Source organism: Rhopalosiphum padi, chromosome 2, assembly GCF_020882245.1.
Source record: "Rhopalosiphum padi isolate XX-2018 chromosome 2, ASM2088224v1, whole genome shotgun sequence".
NCBI lineage: Eukaryota > Metazoa > Arthropoda > Insecta > Hemiptera > Aphididae > Rhopalosiphum > Rhopalosiphum padi.
The window spans coordinates 5,650,531-5,672,694 of NC_083598.1; the positions used below are offsets into that span (position 1 = coordinate 5,650,531).

General features: G+C 24.9%; 1 protein-coding gene across 1 annotated transcript in view; it reads left to right on the plus strand.

Moving 5' to 3' along the window:
• The window catches only part of LOC132923007 (CXXC motif containing zinc binding protein), a 433,444-nt gene that overhangs the window by 198,585 nt on the left and 212,695 nt on the right, over positions 1–22,164 (plus strand). The gene's annotated exons all lie outside the window — the stretch shown is intronic.

Genomic DNA, 22,164 nt, shown 5'->3' on the forward strand with positions numbered 1-22,164 from the left:
TGTATTATGTTTGTGAGATAGTTTTTTTAGTGATATAATAAAGTAGTTAAATTATGCTGATCACATTATGTTCATATTGGTTTTTTTTTTAAATTAAATTATGTAAAGCATGTACAACTTTTCATATGCAAGATAAATTCACGGTACAATAAAATTGACTAGACACCATTTAATAATTTAATATTAGTATAGAATATATAATAATCGACAGTCGCAAAAATAATGAAATTTTCATCGAGTTTACCGTATTAAGGTTCATATCAATTCATATCAATCGTTTAACAAATCTCGTTTTGGGAAAATACTTTCTTCTCGACATTAAAAATTGAGTTATAACTAGTTCTACAGCACGAATTCAAATGGTTTGAGTTAAAAACAAACATAATATTTTATCTATCTATATTGTATAATAATTTCCAAATTGTATTTAATTTAATTTAATTTTACATCCCAGATGGTCTATTTTTTTATCTAGTTAATTGATATATACCTATAATATGTAAACCAAATCAAATTACAAATATAATTTTTATCATTATACATTTGATAAATTATAATTGAAGATATTTCAAATATATTCAATTAGTTTGACCCATTTATTTTGTGACCTGTACTCTATTGTTGTCTAATGGATTAACACGATATTATATCTACCTATTGGCTATTATTGTACGCATTATACACGACTGGTGTACTTTCAATGTAGTCAAAAGTCTATATTTGACCAGACGAATATTAATTTTTCGTTTGGACAATATTATTAGTGTTATTACGCTATACGACCATCGCTCATCATCGACGTTATAATCAATAATAAAACAATGTCAACTTTAGGTATCTAACAATATGCATTATAGTTACGGTAAGAACTTTACGGGTTTCGTGACATTGATTTAAAATAATATACATATATGTATATGAATCAAACGCATTAAATGATGAGAAAATAATTTTGTTTTATTCGCTTAGTTGAATCGTAGATTATGGTTAAATTTTGTTCAAGTATTGTCTAAAATGAAAACATATTATAATATCATGCTTCATTACTTTTAGAATTAATGGATCATTACAGCGAAAACGATCCTACTAATATTATAAAATTTGACATTCTAATGCTTAAGTTATAAACAAGTAATTAATAGTTTTAGGCGTTTTAATTATTAAATTGGTCACTGGTTGTTGGAAATAAATGGTTACGATTTTTTTAATAAGTTCTTTTGGGTTAGGTATATATAGGTATATATAAATATACATAGGTGCGATTTGAGGGACTAGAGTAGGGGCTTAACCCCCTGGTTTAATTTAAGACCGTCTCATTTGTGTATAAATTTATTCTTAAATTCACAATCAGTATACCTATTATAAATGGTAGAATTAAAAAAAATAAATAAATAACAGGATTTTCTAGCTAACTTGAAATCAGTATACAAAAATGTGGTGTAATAATTAAATATGTTCAGAATAAATTATAATAAATTATTATTATTCGTCTTATAACATTTCGGATCACTGATATGATACATCGTTCACATTGTTGTATAGCAGTATAGGTTTGAGTATAAATATTAAAATATAATAATAACATTATGTTATATGGTGACGTGGTTCTATGATAGTAACAAAGAGTATAAATATCAATACCACATACTAGCTATTTTTAGAATATGGAATTTACAATAATGTCACTATGATGACTTCTCACTTATCGCCATTAGTTACGCAACGAGAGTACACAACGTTTCTGTCTTCCCCACTTGGCACTCATTATGTATAAGAAACTCATTCTGAAACTTAGTTTTCTGTAATTATTAATTCCATAAAAAACAACTTTATTCTTCGATGTTTTTTTTTTTATTTACTCGATAATTGACATTGCTACTTATCAGTTGTTTTGTGAAGTAACTACACGTCTTCATTAAAATCATTAGGTGGTTAATATCATTATGTTTAATATTTTTAATTTAAAAACAAATAAACACCTAGTAATTTTAATTCGTTAAATTATAATCTAATTCTAATAAGTTCCATTGATACGGCTAATGGTAAATAATTTATTTATTTGTCAAAAAATACCTATTTTTGTACAGCTTTATAATATTGACATAATATGTGGGCCGCAAACGAATGGTGACTATATGCAATCACATATTCGACATGCACTGATAATTACGCGGATACACTCGAACACTTGACGCGTAGAGGTAGCACAATAAATGGTTGTATCAATATCATTAGCGATGCGTGGTTAATAATATTATATTATTGTTTCAGATCAAAACTGTTTAATGTACAAAAATAGTAAATGTCGGTCGTGATGATAATAATAATAATGCCGGCCGACCGCGGTTATATTGAGATGATGGTGTGTGCGCAGAACGGTAGTTATATGACGTCGGAGATGGACGATCACTGGAACGACATTCGCAGTAATCGAGAGAGCGAGCGTTTCCCGTCGCATTGCAAATTACACAGAGAATTATTGACAACAGTAACTGTTGTCTCGTCTTCTGGTAGTGTGCTTATGGCCAGTGGTTGAGATAATGCCGTACGTCAGCGGCCAGTCCACGATGGTTTATGTTGATTGAGTCGCATTCGTCAGATAAAATGTTATACACAAGTTGAGTTATTTAAATTTACCATCGGGCTCGTCATAACCCGAATAGCTATAATCCTGTTTTTCGTAAGTTTCTACATTTTGATGATATTTATGTAAGAATAATTCAAATTATAAAAAAATGTACGTAGAGCATACACATTTACGAGTGTGCACTATTCCACATGGACGTACCATAAAAAAGTTAAAGAATTTTTATATAAACTTAAAATTATCAATGTAAAAACATTAATCAATAAAAACGATTTCATATACATTGATAGTATTATTTATTATAGATATTTGCAAGTCAAATTTGGATGAAATTACGTATTTTAATGATGAATAATGATGTAAATTATTTTGTTATAATTAAAAAGCGTTATACTTGGGGACTTAAAACTTTTACATACATTTTGGTATTTTTTCACAAATTAGCGTTATCGAAATATGTAGATTAATTTTAAAATATTTTTTATTTACACTATAAATCTAATCACACCATTTGTTTGCAAGGAGGTTGGTTAAACTTAAAAAAAATATATGAGTAAGTAGGTACTTACTTTATACGTATACATTTAAGTATGTAAGTATGTTAATATTACCTTTTATTATATTAGTTTATTTAATTATTACCTATTGTTAATAACATTAATTTATATATACATATTTATTTTTGTTGTATTAAGACTACTGATTGGTGCATGAAGCGTTTTCTTTACACTTAAATCGTTTTCCCATAAACATTAAGTAATAAGTACGTTTGTTTAAGCAAAATATCACCGCAGATCATTGATACATACGCACTTAAACTCAGCTTTCGACTTACATTTTTTTATATTAAAAATAACAGTGATGCCCTGGTTCAATTGGCTCACGTTTGAAATAGATCAAAACGAAATTTCACTCAATCTAAAATACACTTACACCGAAATTCGCTGGGTGTCGTTTTATTGAACCTCCAGTTAGTAGGTGTATTACCCAGATAGTCCAATTTATACCAATGACAACCAATAAAAAAAACTCTAAAGATCAGCTTCAAAAGATTTATTTTGTTATAAAAAAATATATATATTATATGGTTTGCACCAATGCCAACTGATTATCGAATTGTAACAACGTTAAAAACTAAATTATTTCTTATAAATGAATTTCAACTAGAAATATTCAATTAGGTACTTTAAGTCACTAATTCTAACTAAGGATACATACTTAGATACAAGGTTTACTTACATTGAGGTGTATCAGAATATAATATAAAAATTAATTATATAATATTTATAAAATAATTGTATACTATGAATGTATGATTTTTTTCAATATTAATTATATGAAACATAATAGTTTTATGCGGAATCGCGAAAAAATAACCCCGTGAAAAAATAACACCATATGAGATTTTTCAAAATTAAAAAAAAATATAGGCAAGTGGGTACAATGATTAATGTAATAATATTTAATTTTTTTTTTTTTTTATTTAAAATTAAATATTCTTCTTGATGCTGAGGAGTTATTAAAATATTTAAGAAACCAACGTGAATGGAACAATGCATTGAATACATGAAAAAATCCTCTACGTTCACTATTTGATGTTTTCCAGCGATATTTCTTTCGAAAACATGAAATGTCCACCAAACAATGATAATAATAAAAAAATAATACTTCAATTTAAGAAAACGATTACGAAATATTAATATTTTTTTTACACACTATTAGTGGTATTGTAATAGAAATTTATCATGACTTATAAAATTGACTATTTTTAAATCATACATAGTCTGACATTAAAATCGCATGAATACTTGTTTTAGATAAGTACCTATCAATTTTAATATAAAGTTATTTGTCTGGGGTTATTTATTAAGGGAATCGTATTATATATACCTATATAACAAATAGTAATATTATGTTTATAATTAGGTACTTATTAACGTCTTTAAAAAATAACGTATTTTACAAGAACTATTATTAGATTTAATTTGCGTCGCTAGTTTGAATAGTAAATCAATACTTTTTCTTTATAATTATCTTAAAAATTACGGGTTAGGTAAATATTATTATTTTTTTTATTAAACATTGGCTGAAAAACAATATTAAACTTTAAAAATATAGAAAATATATATAGTTACTAGATTTATAAATTATTTGTGATTATTTGTTTTTATATTTTTTTTTCTGAGAACTAGCTGACTAATGTTGCTTTTTGTGATAAATTCTTTTATAATAATTATGATACGTTCATATTATGAGAAATATATGATGTTCATCATCTGATAAATTATCTTATTATTTAATAATACAAAAAAAAAAAAGACTATCAATAAAAAAAGAAAACTAAACTGTTTAAAACATTAATAATATTATATAATATTATTTATTTCAATATTTAATTAAATAGCTACATCATTTTTGCAAACACTACCACTAAAATGTTATAATAATTTTATTGAAATTTGAATGTTTTACACATCCTTCTGAATTAGAATTGACATAATATTATTAATCAACTAAAACGTTTCAAACGAACAGTTAATTTTACCAACAGTAGGAACCAAGTCAATATTATCCAAATTATAGTATGGAAAATATTATATAAATATTTGTGTTACACATAGTTTTGAAATATATGAAATAAATTATAAATGTGTTTATAATTGGAAAATATACTTATCTTAATCACGTGGTTTATTTAATAATTAACTATTCTAAATTTAAAATGCATAATAATAAGTAAGATTTTCAAAAGTTTATAACCCTTAAGCTGATTACGTCTTGTCTTTGGTACCTATCAGTTAGATAGACATACTCTAATAATTAGAGTCTAATTATTAATAAGACAATACGTTTTGAAAATATTTTAAATGTTGTTAATTTTCTTATTTTTTTAAGGTTCTTTAAATATTTTTAAAAGAACAATCACAATTACGCTTTTTTCAATGAGAAAAAGACATAATATTAACGAACCTGCATCTCACACGTAACATTATGGCTCAAATTACAAATGTTAAAATATTTAATCATTTTAGCAACTCGATGTCTCATGATTGGATTACTTAGTAAAACAAAATATGTTTAAACATAATTTAAGTATAGTGGCCCTCAAATTCTACTACACGTCAATTATTAGTTTTAAAAAAACGTTTAAACAAAAAAACGGTTTTTGTAAACAACGTATACAGCGTTTGATAAATAATAATAACACGAGTTATTGACCAAATAAGACGCATTATAATATGTAATTTATAAAGATAAGTAAAACAAAATAAAACCCACTCAAGATATGCACTGTTAATATAAACACAACTTGTGTTTCATTTTAATAAAAACCAATATATAAAACGTACTTAACATACTAATAATAATATTGATTAATCATATGTTTTGATTAAAATATATTAGCATAACTATATTATGTCAAAAAATTATTATATCAATTATTATTATTAAAATTTATATTTATTTGACGGTGATGGAACTTAAACGGATATTGTAAATACATATAATAAGTTATAAAATATATTTTTGTGCATTAACATAATATTAGATAGCTTATACAAATACGTAATACGTATTATTATATTAGCATTATTAATTTAAAGTGTTATGAATTAAACCCACACAATGTCATTATATAATTTTTTTAATCGTCCTTTGTTATATTATATTCTCCGTCCCTCTTTTTTTTTCTCTCATTTAGTATAATTAATGTTTAAACTATTTCTATTTGATATATATATATAGACACAAGGTAAACATAGTGTCCAATCTTTAACCCCTAGTAATCACCATTTGGCTTTTTCCGAATTCCCGACAGCTATGTATGCAAAGAATTTAACCTTCAGTTTCACGATTTTGTAACACAAACTTCATCATTCAATCCATTCACGTACTAAAAAATGCACGAACTGTTTGCTTATCATCGCGGGCAATGGCATAACAAGTATAGTATATTACCATACGTTTATTGTTTTAGTTATATAGAATAATTATTTAATTTTCTTTAGTCTTAAATGTTATTATGTATACTGCAATTATTACTTATATTAAATCATAAGTATAAAGATTTAAAATAATAATTGGGAAATTATAAATTAAGTCTAGACTTAATAGTAAAATTATTTTTGGAGAACTTTTATAAAATTTTTTCATTATACTATAGCTAATACTTTGTGCATTTTAAGCTTAATATACATAACTAATAATAATTGGATCATACGATTTAAATAACAGAATATGTAGCTGTTTTGTTGGTAATAAACACTGAAAACTAAACGACTCATTGAATTTGTTAAAATTATTTTGTTGATAGTGAAAGTGTTTAAACGGTCTATGGATTACAGCATTCCAGTAAAAAACAGATACATTTTTAAAATATAGAATTAAAAGTCATGCTGTCAAATTGATCAAAATTATATTACTGTAAAAGTGTTAGTTGGAAAATATGAAAGTCCTGCAAATAAATTGCGTCATATATTTTATACATTTATAATAAAATTATAATTAATTAGTGAGAGTAAATAAACGAGTTTTTTTAATTTGCTTAAAACCAGCATCGAAGTTATTATTGCGTTCAAAAGTTTTTTGATTGATAAAAATATTACCATTGCAGAATAAAATCAATATTATGTTAGTACAAGTATGTATTTATAATGAAAAACAATAAAAAAAAAATGTGTTGGTAAAATATTATATTGTTCTAGTGGATGACTTAAGAATAATTAGTAATTACGTTGACATAATATATCTTTACATCAACAAAGTATAATATGTGTAATATATTGTGTAAAATGTAATATTAATTTAGATTTAATACTTAAATTGACAAAGCATAAAATAATTATTTTCTTTTTTATGAACGCCTAAATAGACATTTTTTTAATTTTAAGAATTTGAGTAAATATACTTATACAAAATATGAACATAATATACAATTCAATAAAAAATACAAAATAGTTTAAATTATATTAGTAATAATAAATCGATACTCTATGCATCGCCAGTGCTTAATACTTTGATTATTGGGTAAAACTAAATACTATTTTATATGGATCCATACGTACCTCCTAAAAAATAAGGCTCGTTATAAGAATTTTCATGGTTTAGATCGTTAAGTAAAGACTATTTTCTAGAACCGATAAATAATATTTATTGGACAATGCTGTATAATTCCTATTACTTCTCATCGAGCATCCATGGGTTCAAAACTAGTTGATATTAATTCAATTTATCAAGTAATTTTAATTAAATTACGTGTGAATTTGAACACGTTAACTAAAGAACGAAGACGCACACAAAAACTGTAACCATAGCTAGGGTAAATTTTCCCACATTTTACAACATTTTGTACCCGGCTTATATTATATACTCGTAATTGGGACATGAACTTCCTTGCTAAATCAAATTTACTCATATCGAGAACATGTGTATATTTTTTCCAACATTTTTTTTCTATAACTATACTAACGCTTATGCTATTTAAATATAAATAAGTAATTTTACAACAAAATTCCACCAAAAATGACATTGTTTTTTTTTTTATTTTAAAGTATAAAAAAAATTAAATTTTCATAATTTTATCAAACGTAATAATATTAATTTTAAAACGTATTATTTATATTTTTATTTTTAAACGTATTTAAATTTTTAGTGAAAATAAAAGAAATGTTTTGAAATTATTAAAACAAAATAGTAAATATATAACATCTTAGATTTAACAATTTTAATAAAAAGTTATCAGAACCCATATTTATTTTAAAAAGTATTCAACATAATAATTTTAAAATATTTCAACTATTTGGTAAGTAGGTATTTCCACCTTAATATACGCACTATCATTTTTCATTTACGTAATATCTATTTTGCACTTAGGTTCATAATATTATGTACATCGTTTTTAAATTATTTTTATACATTTTAAATTGCCTCTTTGGATATTATGGTAGGTATAGATTACATTTCATCTTATTATGAATATTGTGTAACTGATATCAATTTTAAGTTTATAATTTATAAAATGCATGATCAATTTACAATGCATTGTATAATTTAATATTTGTTTATTTTGTAAGAAGTTATAATAACAAAAATGAATTTACCAAATATATGATATATAACATATTATTAAATAAATTTAATATTAACATATATTAATGTTATGCTTATATAATATGCATGACATAATAATATGTTGTAACGTAATAACTGGAGATGTTTTAAACAATATTATATTTATTATTATAATATTCGTTAAGGAATAACACATTAATCATTTATTATTTTCCTTATTTTTTTTTAATACATTTTTTTCGTAACTTGAAGCTCACGTATAAAACTCAAGGGTAAACCAGTTAACAGTTTAACAGACTTAACATCTTAATACCAATCAAAATTATACAACTGCCTATCCTTAATGAATTAGCCAAATTATATTACTTTAAATTACCTTCTAACTAAAACCCTCACAGTTACCTATTGATGAAATAACTATTATCCATATCACTTCTTGGAAATGTCTATCAAAGACTCAAAAGGCAGAAGTCTAGAAACCTAATAAGACAAAAAAAAAAGAAAAACACAATAATTCCTAAAAAGTACCAGTTCAGGTTTTACTGTTAAGTACCCCAAGTACCCGTCCATTAATGCTAACTTATTGTTACTTAACAACCAATATATTAAGATTAATGGTACTTATTATCTGTATAGATTAAATCTAGGGTTTTCATACATCTTTTTTTTGTCGGGATACTACCGGTTTTTAATCAAGTGTCCAGTGTCCCGAGAAATATTTTCGGGACAATGATTTCTCCCGGTTTTAAAATTTTACTTGATAAAATACCGATTTTTAATTAGGAGAAAAAATTATTGTTCTACACATTAAAATTATAACAAATAATTGTTGAATTCAGTTTTGTTTTGCCGACTTCAAATACAGCTGTGGAACGTGTATTTTCACTCATAGACAACACATGGACAAATTCCAGAACGATAGAAGCTATTCTTATTATAAAAACGTGCTTCAAATGCCAGCATAATACATCTGTGAAGAATTTATGACCATATTTTGGAAAAAAAATTGATTAAAACAAGTTCATGGATAAGCCGAATATTTAGTAAAATCCTTATTTATTTATACTTATATCCATTCGAAATAACTTGGGTTCGGGAAAGTATAATCGGGTGGACCTAATTATAACGTATTAATAAATAAATTTAAAGTTGAAAAATTAACATTTTGAAAATTTTTATAAATAGCATCCATTTTATAGTATTATGTTTTACGAATATTTTTTTCTCATATTTTTAGTTTTGAAAACGTATCCAAAGGCCAACATTTACTTTCTGAGAATAACGTTTGAAGTTAAACAGAAAAACATAACGATGATCTTTTGAAATGTCATTTAATTGGAGACTTGAAAATCATAAAAAATGATTTCAAACCAGCTGACACAAAATCAGACTTCTGTTGGCAGGAAATCCGATGCGTATAAAGTTTTGCCAGATGTATGCAATGTTATTGACATCTCTGTCATCAGTGTTTGTTAGTAGTATACAACTTTCTGGTTATACTATTTTATAATATTTAGCAAATATTTTAATAATATTATAACTATTTTAAACATTTGCATATCATGAACTTTTTTTTCTGCCTCGATATTTTAAATATTCAACCTATGTCTTGTAAGATGTATTATTTGTATCTATTTTTATAACAAATTTTTATTGACATAAAAAAAAGTAAAAGTATATTCTATAATTTTTTGGAAATATCTATATATTTTTAATTTTTTCTATAAAGTACAATTTATAATAATAATAACCACTAGAGAATTATATATCCTCCTTATGATATTACATATCACGTGTGTTAAAACAAAAACATATTAAAAGAACAAAGATGATAAAATTAGTTTCTTAAACAAAATAATAATATTATCGTCTACGGCATAATAACGGCATTCTTGCGAAACTCTCCCATATACATATTATAACATCCCATAATATCTTAATTTTTCTGTATAAAATTAATTATAATTATTCAGTAAATAAGGGGTGTTTGCTATTTTTATTTGATGCTTATTAAAAAGACAAATTATATAATGCATCATTATACTATCTGGAACATTTACACGATAAAAATAGTCAATTATAATTATTATCAGTTTACCTAATATACTATATACTATATATTACTATATTTGAATTCAATGATAAGCCATTGCATACAAAAAAAAAAAAAATTGCAGAAAATATGTTTCAACATCTATTTCTAAGGATATTTTATAATTTACGTTATTATTAGGGAACGGATTTGAATACAAATGGCTTTTTTTGTGAGTGTTCGAAAACATTGCTTTCCAAGCATAAATTTAATTGTATACATCAAGGAATTAAAAATGTAACTCTAATTTTGTTTTTTTTTTAACATTTTTAGGGTATTTTTATGTTTTTAAGTCATTTTCATAGAAAATGGATCAAATTCGATAAAAATTTAGTTAAATGAATAAAATTAAATATTATATATCTTATAATATGTCGTACTTCTATTTTTATAATTAATTATGTTTTTACCGATCAGATAAATGTGACGCCAGACAAAATTGTTGTTGACACGTGTTGTAGACACTTAGGTATACATACACATACATGCATTTATGTATGAATAATTACATGAGATAAATAATTTATATTATTAAACACATTTTTTCAATATAAAAAATAATTTTAAATGCAATTTTTAGTGCATTTAAAAAAAAAAATATTTTAAGGTTTATACACTATATATTTATATATTATATAAAAAAAATACTTGTTTAAATATTTATTAATAAGCATACACTGATTTAACGTTAGGATATTTTTGTAACTATTGTGGTAAAGGATGTTCATATCAGGCCAAAAGTTTTTCCGTGATATGAATTAGGGCACTTCAAAAATTACTATCACACTGATATGTTAATTTATATACTTAATACATCATCTAGTGCACTATCACATGTAAAAAATATTCCCAATAATTGATTGAAATAATAATCGAAAAAACAATAACTATGTATAATAAAATAATTGCGTATTTATAATATGTATTGTCCCTCCTTACAAAAGTATATTTATTGGCATGATATTATTATTATAAATTAAAACGATTTAATGATTTAATTCAATATAATTTTAAATTAAATTAAAATTTAGACATAAAAATACAAATATTCACCTTTCTTATGTATTTTATTTATTTATCTAAAAATTACATTCATTCATTATAGAAACACAATTAACCTGTTATTCTTAGGTACTTATATTCGGTAATCTATCTGCATTTCAAAAAACACTTAACTTATAAAATACCTGTAAAATAGACCTACAAAGATATGCTGTAACTAATCCTCAACTAATTGTAGTCAACATTTAATAACCAAAAAAATGTATTATAATAAATCGTGTATTTCTGAAATATTGGAAATAAAAATGTATAGTCATGGAAATTTTGTAGCTGAATTGCTTACTGTTCCATATTATTGTATAATGTTAATATTACAATAATATAATATTTTTATATACATATTATGTATATTTTTTTATTATTGAATCAAGATTTTATATTTACAATCTGTATGTACACATTATACAATAAGTAAATTAAGCGGTATTTAAATGATGGGAAGGGTAAATCACCATTGGTAGCGCTCCACAATTATTATATATTATATACCAATTATATAAAATAATATTACTTATTTTCATACTTTATATAGCAGAGGTCACCAACTCCGCTGGACCGTGAACACTTTTTTTCGGACCCTTATCTGCGGAGTAGATTTTAAAATTTTTATAATATAAATAAATTCAAATTATAAGTGGGTCATATACAATTTATATTACGACAAAAGAATTTAATTAATCTGTATTGAAAAAATGCATAAATAAATCAATATAAATACTATTTTTTTTTTAAATGTATTTACTTACGTGTGTATATTATTTATACTAGCTGTTAAGGACCACGGCCAGTATGGTAAGTTTCAAAACGGACCTCTATAGAAATTAGTTGGTGACCTCTGCTTTATAGTATGCTCAACATTAATGTAGTGCCATGGGACAAGACGACTTGACATCGCACACAGTGATTAACATTATAATAGGGCATTATATTGATCGTCTATTTATATTATAATTATAATTACATATTATCTATTGTGCAAAAGCGTTATTCATGATTTTTTTTTTTTTTTTACTAAATTAGATATTATTGAATTTGTCTTATTGTATTGTTAGATTTATTTAGTATTTTGGCCGTGATTTGTAATATTTTGCGTGTGGTTGTTATTTATTGTAATATACGATGACAGTAAATTTCCACAATAATTGTTGAAGTTTCTTTAAAACTTAACTTGTACGCATTCCTTCAAAAGTATGGGATGGCGTTCGGTACTTTATATGGAATTCATTAATCATTGTGTTTATCCAATAAAATATAAGCAATTAATTCATTTATCTCTACTTAATTTGATTTGAACTTCATTTTAAGGCCAGGAAATAATATGATAATCCATAATGTGATTATTACATAAATGTATTGTTAAGTATAACTGGTATCTAGAAATTATTTAATAATTTACCCATTGCTTGATAAATGATGATATCAAATTTTTATAGAAATAATGTTTATTGCATTCCTGTAACACTATTGATTTTCAATTTATAGTGCTGTATAAATCTTTATATCATAATATTAAAGTAAACAATAACTAAAATGACAACATTCACAAAAATAAATACGTTTTATTAAAATATTTTTCAATCGCATGAAATATTTTAGAACAAAATATTTCTCGAGTTTCTCGAAATGTTTATACCTATATACCTAACTGAAGTAACCGTTTTCAGATATTTTCATTTTTCTTATAAAAGTATGGTAATTATTTAAAAAGTAAATCAATTACTTATTAAAGTTTAACGATATGTAGCTTGTTTCAATAAAACTCATATCAATATAGTCAAATTAAAATTTAAGTAATACATATTATAGTACATAATTACAAATTATCAATTCGTATATCGTATTTATTTATTACGCATAGTTCAAAGTTCACAATTTATCAAACACATATCCCACTTGTATGCACAACAATACGTTAATCCTAATGTTTACTTATTATTAAATGTATACAATAGGTAATAACTTATTACTAATAAGTAAGTGTGTAATAGACGTTTCTCCCGCTACAACCGCATACCAAAAAACATCCTACTTGAGACTAACATAAATTATAGGTTATATATATATATATATATATGTGTGTCAATATTATTATACCTATTTTATGCTTCGCGCGATCTGTATACGTATGTTTTACCTTTTAAACTTTTAAACAAATTGGCAGTTCCGGTGGTTGACTATGTGTAACAGATAAGTCGGAATCCATTTATCTTGTCTGTTTCAGAGTTGTTTTTATTTATTTTTTCCCTGCGCCACCAAATACTTTTGTGTTTCATTTTACGCGCGTTACTTTCAACCAAACAATTTCGATTCTACGCAAAAACCAGCGGATTAAAGGACATGTTTAGCGTATAAATGTATTTCCACATCTAGTGATATAAGGAACTGTCCCGGGCCGGTTGTCAGAAAATAATTTAAATACTATTTTAAAATAGTTTCAATTTTTATAAATAATTAAACATAATTCTAAGTATTATCATATATAATCAACACTTCAGTAAGCAGCCATAAACAGTAAATCGATGCATATATAAGTGATATGATATTCAGTAATACGTTTCCGTCTGTTTAAAATAAAATTATATTTTATATATTTAAAATATTCATGGAAATTAAATAAATTAATAAATAAATAAATGAAAAAAAATCCTCCATGTCTTGATTTATTCAATTTTACAACACAGCTTTAATTAGTTGCCTAAATTATCGTAGAAAACTTAATAAATTCAAATAAGCCTAAATAATAAGTGGTGATGGTGGTGGTGGTGGCGGTGGTGGTGGTGGTGGTGGTGGTGGTTATAGCGATTGCGCAGTTGTCGGACAACAACTTTTTTAATTTATGGTGATTTTTACTAAAATGGAAACAGCAGCATGTTAATCGTGTTTCGAATTTCGTTAGTACCACTGAAACGTAAACTTTATAATTTGTTTAGATTGTATTTTTATATTTTATCGACCTATTACAGCTATACGTCATTTTAAATGCTTGTATTACGCTTTGTATGTAATATGTAGTCTTTTGGTTATTCGTTGTTTATTTTATTTCTAATGTTATAGGTACAACGTCTATATTATATTATATAATATATTATACTATGCATTTATGCTTTTACAATTGTAATTTTTATAATTGCATTGTTCAGTTTGATTATCTCTTAATCTAATTATTTTATTATGTTATATATTAATATTTTACACTGTTTTATATAATATTATATTAAATATTTATTTTTGTTTTTTTTTTTTAACTACATTAACCTCCTCTCTCCAACACAAGCTTTAAATCTTAAAGGAGAGAGGTAAATTTAATTTGTAAATCGAATATTTTCTGTTTTGTTGGATTTTAAATAATAATAAAAAAAAAGTTTTATAATAGTTATAAAGGTACAATTTATTTATTTGCATTACAAAGTATTAAATAATAATATACTATTGTTCAAACCACAGCCTTCCTTCAGCAATCGAACTTCCCAAATCGGTTTTGCGATAACGTGGATGATCAAGAACGTTCGAACCCCTCTTCCTTATGCCAATAAATGCGACAAGCCGGGCTTTTGTTCCGTGTCCGGTCGACAGTGTTTTTCCGCTCGTTGGTGCCGATGCGCCACGGCCCGAGCGTGAACACGCTTTTTACGACACGCGTATATTTCTTTTGCCGTCGGCCTTTTTCGAACTATTGTGCGTGTCGTTTTACTCAGCATCCATATTCGTCGCTCCGACACCCGTCATTGAGCGTGTGCGTGATCCGTCACCAAATCATCCACCACTACAATCAGGTGACTGAATCGTATCTATCAACACGTGGTTCTATCGACGGAACCAAACGAACACCGGTAGTTAATTATATTTCATAATTCGTCCGCGTCTTATTGTGGCAACGAGTGTGTTGCATTTACTTTGCGTTTTTGTGGGCTGCTAATTGACACGATTGGTATAATACAATTGTGGTTATATACAGTACTTTAATTCATTGGAAAAATGGTATCGTTGTAGCTCGATTTATGAACTAATTTTTCGATATATGTAATTTACCCTAAGTTTATTTAATATAATTTCAAATGATGTTAAAAACCACTTTTTTAGCTTTTTTAGTATACCTAAAAACGATATTTGATATTTTTCAAAATCAGTTGAGTAGTTTTTGGTTATAAAAATTACAAGTATATATTAATAAATAAGTATTATGTATAAATATATATTTATATATATATATATATATATATATATATATATATATATATATATATATATATGTATATATAGATTACATAAAAGTATCTTTTATTTGTGTAATCAATGACCACCATAATATTATAATATAAGAACGAAATCATATTATTCCGGTGTGTAGCTACAACTCTATAGAAACTTAAATGAGTTGTAAGATTAAGCTATGAACACTCCGCAATTACTTGTGTAACATTTGTTGCATTTCGGTTCAGTATTTTTTAAATCTAAGTCTAGTCCAATTATACATTAATGTTAATATACATATTATATATCTATAATAAGTATAATATTAAATTAAAATCTCATTAATACCGCCAATCGTTAGTTAATTCGCGTAATAATAATACAACTATAGTAACAAAAACGAATGCATTTATTTCGTACAAATATATTTGAGAGTTTATTCAATTTCCAATCACGGAGGATATGTTTTGTTGTCGCTGAAGGGTAGCACCTATATATATACATATATATATATATGTGTATATTTATTATTTATATTATTTATTATGTTTCATGTGTTCAATAAACATAACTAATTAGTTTGCGCTTAGGTTTACGCAAAAGTATATTATGTACAATGTACATTACACAATTGGTGCTTTTTTATTTGTTTGTGTATATAATAAAATTTTTTACACAGATGAACGTTTGACAATACGGTTTTGTTGAGCAAATATTGAATTTTAATTACAATACATGCAATTCAATTGATAAACAGAAAATCATGGATAGTATTCATAAAATAAAGGTCAGATTCGTTTGTAAAAAACGAACCAAATTAATTATTCATCTTTGATACCACCAAAAAAAAAAATAATAATAATGAATTCCTTTGAATAAATTTGTTTTAATATTACTATTCATTCCTATTTCTAAATTCACAATAAATTTACAAAACAAGTCCCTAAGACGACATAATATGTGGTTACCCAAAAAAGAACTGATTTTTTGATAATATTTTAGCTAATTTTTTTTTTTGAATACATTCTATTACGATTAATAATCCATATATTATAATATTTACAAACGTAGTTTACTATAATACGATGTATTGGTAATCGTTATATAATTTATTAATTATTGACTTTTGCTAAGTTATAAATAAATTAAGTAAAAACCTTTATGGTTGTAAAAAATAAATAAATATAAATCAAGCGGGGGAACTTTGGATGATTAGAATATTTAATTAATATTATTCTTAACACCCAACTCAATTTATGTTCAGCAATTAAAATATTGATTTAGCATTGATTTTGAAGTGTCTATGTTTTTTGTTCTTTTTTGTTTTTTGTTGAGTAAAAGAAAAATATTTTAATTATTTTTCATTGGTTATAAGCTACAAAACAATACTATGTATATATTATAGCTAGTATTTATGAGGTAAATTAATTAGTCAGTTACAAAAATATTAAAATGTAACTATTTAATTTGTTTTCTGCATGCGTATAAGTTAATAAAACATAAATAAATATTTTCACATATATATAACAGATAATAAATTATTCTGTACGCTTGTATGCTACAAAAATTCTAAACTGCTTGAAAATTTTTGAGAAAAATTATTTGTATGTTTAATGGGTCTTTGGATGATTTAGATTCACAATAATTGGATCCAGCAGGTGGCACTGAAATCGGGTTCTAATAAATGTTTAAAACTTAGTATTAAAAATTAGTATTTGAATAAAAGCAATTACGTTGACAGAAATCATTATTTATTATAGAGAGATACTCGTTAAATATAGAGATCAAAAGGTCCAGTATATTATATATAATTCTAGATTCTCAAAAACAAACAGCTGAAACCTACGCAAAATGTTTGGAAATACACTTTTATCCTACGGGCTAGATGATTACAATTTATATACTTTTACAAGAAAATTATATTCACCTGTCTTTGTGTTTGTATACTGAGTTCACGTGTGCTTTGTGTGTAAATTTATACTTACTTTGTAGCTAAAATTTATTCACTTTTTTGGGTAAATTGAATTTATCGTGAATCATTTTAACTAGTTGGACTTTAAAGTTTTACATTTATTGTTATGGTGTTACATTCATCCATTTTATTTTCTATAATCTATAGTCATAGTGTAAGCCACAATAGTACATAAAAGTAATAAATACATTATTACTAGAAAAAAAAAATTAGTTGTTAATAACTAATAAAAGTGATAATGAATATTGAAACAACTTTAAAATATCTAGCTATAATTTAATAATTAAAATATAATATTAATGAAATTGGTATATACCTATATCCTTGATTTTAATTTCACGTAAATATATTCCAACCGCAACATACCACTTTCTTCGATTAAAACTAAATTGCTGTCTATATTCATCCCTAATCATATCCAGTTATTAACTATTTTCATTACACGAACCGGTTAGGTTTGTTAATCATATTATTAAAAAAATATACATAAAGTTTTCTAAATTATATTTTACATATTCTAGAAACTTATGAAGTGCATTCATAAACTAACACAATATAGCAGCGCACGAGTAGACTAGTCCCCTTTTAAGCCAATATTTTTTTTTTGAATTTAAAATTATATATTTACTGAATTTTACAATTTTTATATTTTATTAAACATGATTATTATACTTAAAAGTGATTTAGAAATTATCAAAATTATAACATACAATTGTATGAAAAAATATGCCTTCATGAGTAGGTAGGTCTCAAAAATTAAAATTAAGTTTTTTTTTTTGTTGATCTCCAGAAACTCGGCGTCTATGGCAATTATTTATAATAATTACAAGTTTTGCGGATATATTTTAAATTCGATACATTAGAATTAAAATATTAGATTTAAATATATTTTTTAAAATAATACGATATTTATTTGGAAAATTTTACTGTTTCATATTTTTCAAGTTTAATTTAATTTATATTATTTTTTTGGAAATAAAGATAACACAGAGTTTTTACTTGTTTGATATAATATCAGTTTTATTGTTAACTTCAGTTGTTATAACAATATATTTTTTTAAGAAAACTATACGGGTCGAAAACGGTGACGTCTCAATGTAAAAAATCGTTAATTAAATTTAAGTAGAGTATGTCAGTATATGTAGTATGTGATATTCATAATATTATACAATACAATATTACCTGAGTAACCCTGTTCTTAAGGGTAATAATATTTAAGGTCATAGAATAGCACAACATGAGTTAAACAATTTTATTATTATTATTTATCTATAAGTAGGTACCTAAAAACAATTAAAATATTATAATATTAAAAAGTATAGAAATGACTACAAAACTACATTTTGTGATTCAAAACTAATTGTTGGCTATGCAAATAATATATACACTCAACGCTCCTGTGTTCTGTATAGGTACCTATGCAGATTCACTGAGTGTGACATAAACAAGGAGTCAGTAATCTGTAAATCCTTACACAATCCTTGCATGTTAAGTTAAGTTATGTATATATGATGCAATCCAAGTGCTACGCGGAAAAGCAGTTTTTAGTCTACCAAATAGAACTATGATCGCTGTATTTTGTTGTCGTCAATAAACGATGTTGTTTGAGGCTGATGTTGTTCATTCCTTGTGTAGAGAAAAAAAAATGGTGGAATGTTTAGTACAGAACTTTTTGACTTCTCGTAATGATATTATGTTTATTGTAGCAATAGCACGTTTTTCCAAGTCGATATACATTTAGTAGAACTCTAGCGTCTAGCTTATTAAATAATAATTTCAACATAGAATTAATATTATTATTTAAAATATAATAATACTTAAGGTATAAAGAATATCAACGTTTTTTAGGTTGCATGGCACTTTTTATTTTAAGAAAGTTCAAGGGCCTAAAACTTGCTAAAATTATATTGAGGTATTGTTTTCAGAATTTGTTTTCACCATATCACATTTATAATAATATACAATAAAAAATTAAAACTTTTATTCTAATTCTCCGAAAATATTAAATTACCTAAATATCACTCAAAATATAATACACAAGTGTTATTAATGTTTTTAAAAATACATTTGATTGAATTAAGTTTAATGTAAAAAAAAATATATATTGAATTATACAATTGTTTCATAATTTTTTATTGTAGTTACAAATACAATTTGTAAGCAGAATTACTTTTGGACTTTTGGAAAGCAAGAAATTTCCCTTTCTCGCATTGTTTTCTAAGTAATGATAAATGATACTGAAATATTATAATATGTTATTATATTTTGTAACCTTATCCAAATAAAATTTAAAATAAAAAAAATGTTTTTTCAAAATAGTTATTTGGATGAGGTAGGCTCTTTTTATTCATTTTATATTATTTAAAATTATAAAAAGTACTCGTATGTTTGTAACGTTATTTCATTTTTACCTGTATTTGTCTTTTAAAATGTATAACTCTAATATTTATACTAATTATTTTTATTCTTTAAAAAATAGATAATAATATATATCATTAATATTTCCTATAGACTAGTTGAATCAAGTTATGAACAAAAACATTGTATGGACAACAATTTAGTTTTTATGATAACTATTTTAGATCAATAACTTATTTTTTTAAAACAAATTAAATCGGTAAAAATAATACATAGGTATTGGATCATAAAATACTAGTCTACTTTTAGTCTGCATACTTATAAATACATTAATATACATTAATAATTATAGAAAAATTGAATTTTTAAATATTAACAATACTAATTTTGATACTTTTACTTTATTCATATAGTGGCCTCTATGTAATATACAGAATACTACTAGTACTATTACTAACCGCATGTCAGCATTCTTGTAACGGAATTATAATATTATATAAGGTACGCGTTCGTAAAAGCATCATTATTTTTGAAAATTGTACAAAAATGACTATAATGTTCAACTATGAATTTTTTCACACATTTTGAATATACTTTTTATTATTATTATTAAGACTCTCGGCGACATAGGACATTGGGTTAAAATACAGTTTATTATTACATGATGTTATGTAATTGTGTACTTATTCTACTTATACTAATTGTTTAAATTTTGTTTTGTAGTTTGGCGGCTATGATGAAATTGATGGTGTTGGATATTGATTGAGGATGATTGTAGAGAATTTCAGCTAATGTTTCCGGTAGGTTGTAACTTGTTCTTAAATTATGGTAAATTCGGCATTCAGTGAGAATGTGGTTGATAGAGACTTGGACACCACATGCTGTACATGACGGGGGTTCTTCCTTAGCTATTAAGAAGCTATGAGAGATTTGAGTGTGTCCGATTCTGAGTCTTGTTAAGATGACTTAATAACTTCATATTTTCTGGGAATTTGAAGTATTTCCATAGGAAAGGTCCAATTGTTTATGTTGTGTTTGATGTGATTCAGTTTAGTGGAGTATGATAAATTGATAACCATTCATGATGCCATCTTAGTTGTCATTTATTTGTTATTAGCAGTTGTACGTCCCTGAATGAAGTGAATTGAGTAAACGTTGATAATGGGGAGGTAATTGCGGTTTTGGCTGTGTGATCGGCGAGTTCATTTTCTACAATGCTGGAGTGTCCGGAGATCCAGAAGAGTTTAATTTTATATTTATTGATGTTTAGTAGCGTGAAAATTTTGTTTTGGATATGTAAGCCGATGTCTGAAGGGTTATATGTATTTTTAATATTATTTATGGCACCGAGAGAGTCAGTGAAAATAGCGGTGTCTTGGAGTCGGTGATCGGTTATTAACTCAAGAGCTTTTATTATGGCAAAAGACTTTGCAGTGAAAACTGAACAGGAGAATATACTGTTATTCAGTGTAAGTGTAATATTAATATATTCGCAGTAAATTGTCGCAATAATAATAATAATAATAATATTTATCATAGATAATGTAAAATATATTTATTTTATATATTATCTTAGACTAATTTATACATTTATTTCATTAAAATCGTAGAAGGATTTTATTATTCAAATAATTAATTTTACCAGTTTAACATAAATGTTATTCAAAATAATGTTAACACTCAATACGTATTTTATGTTATTATGCTATTTTAGTATTTCTCTAAATTAATTATATTAAATCGAAAAATAACTAATTGGTTCATATTTTTTATAGATGATATTGACATATAACGTAGGATAATAACATTTTTAATAAATAAAGAAAACCT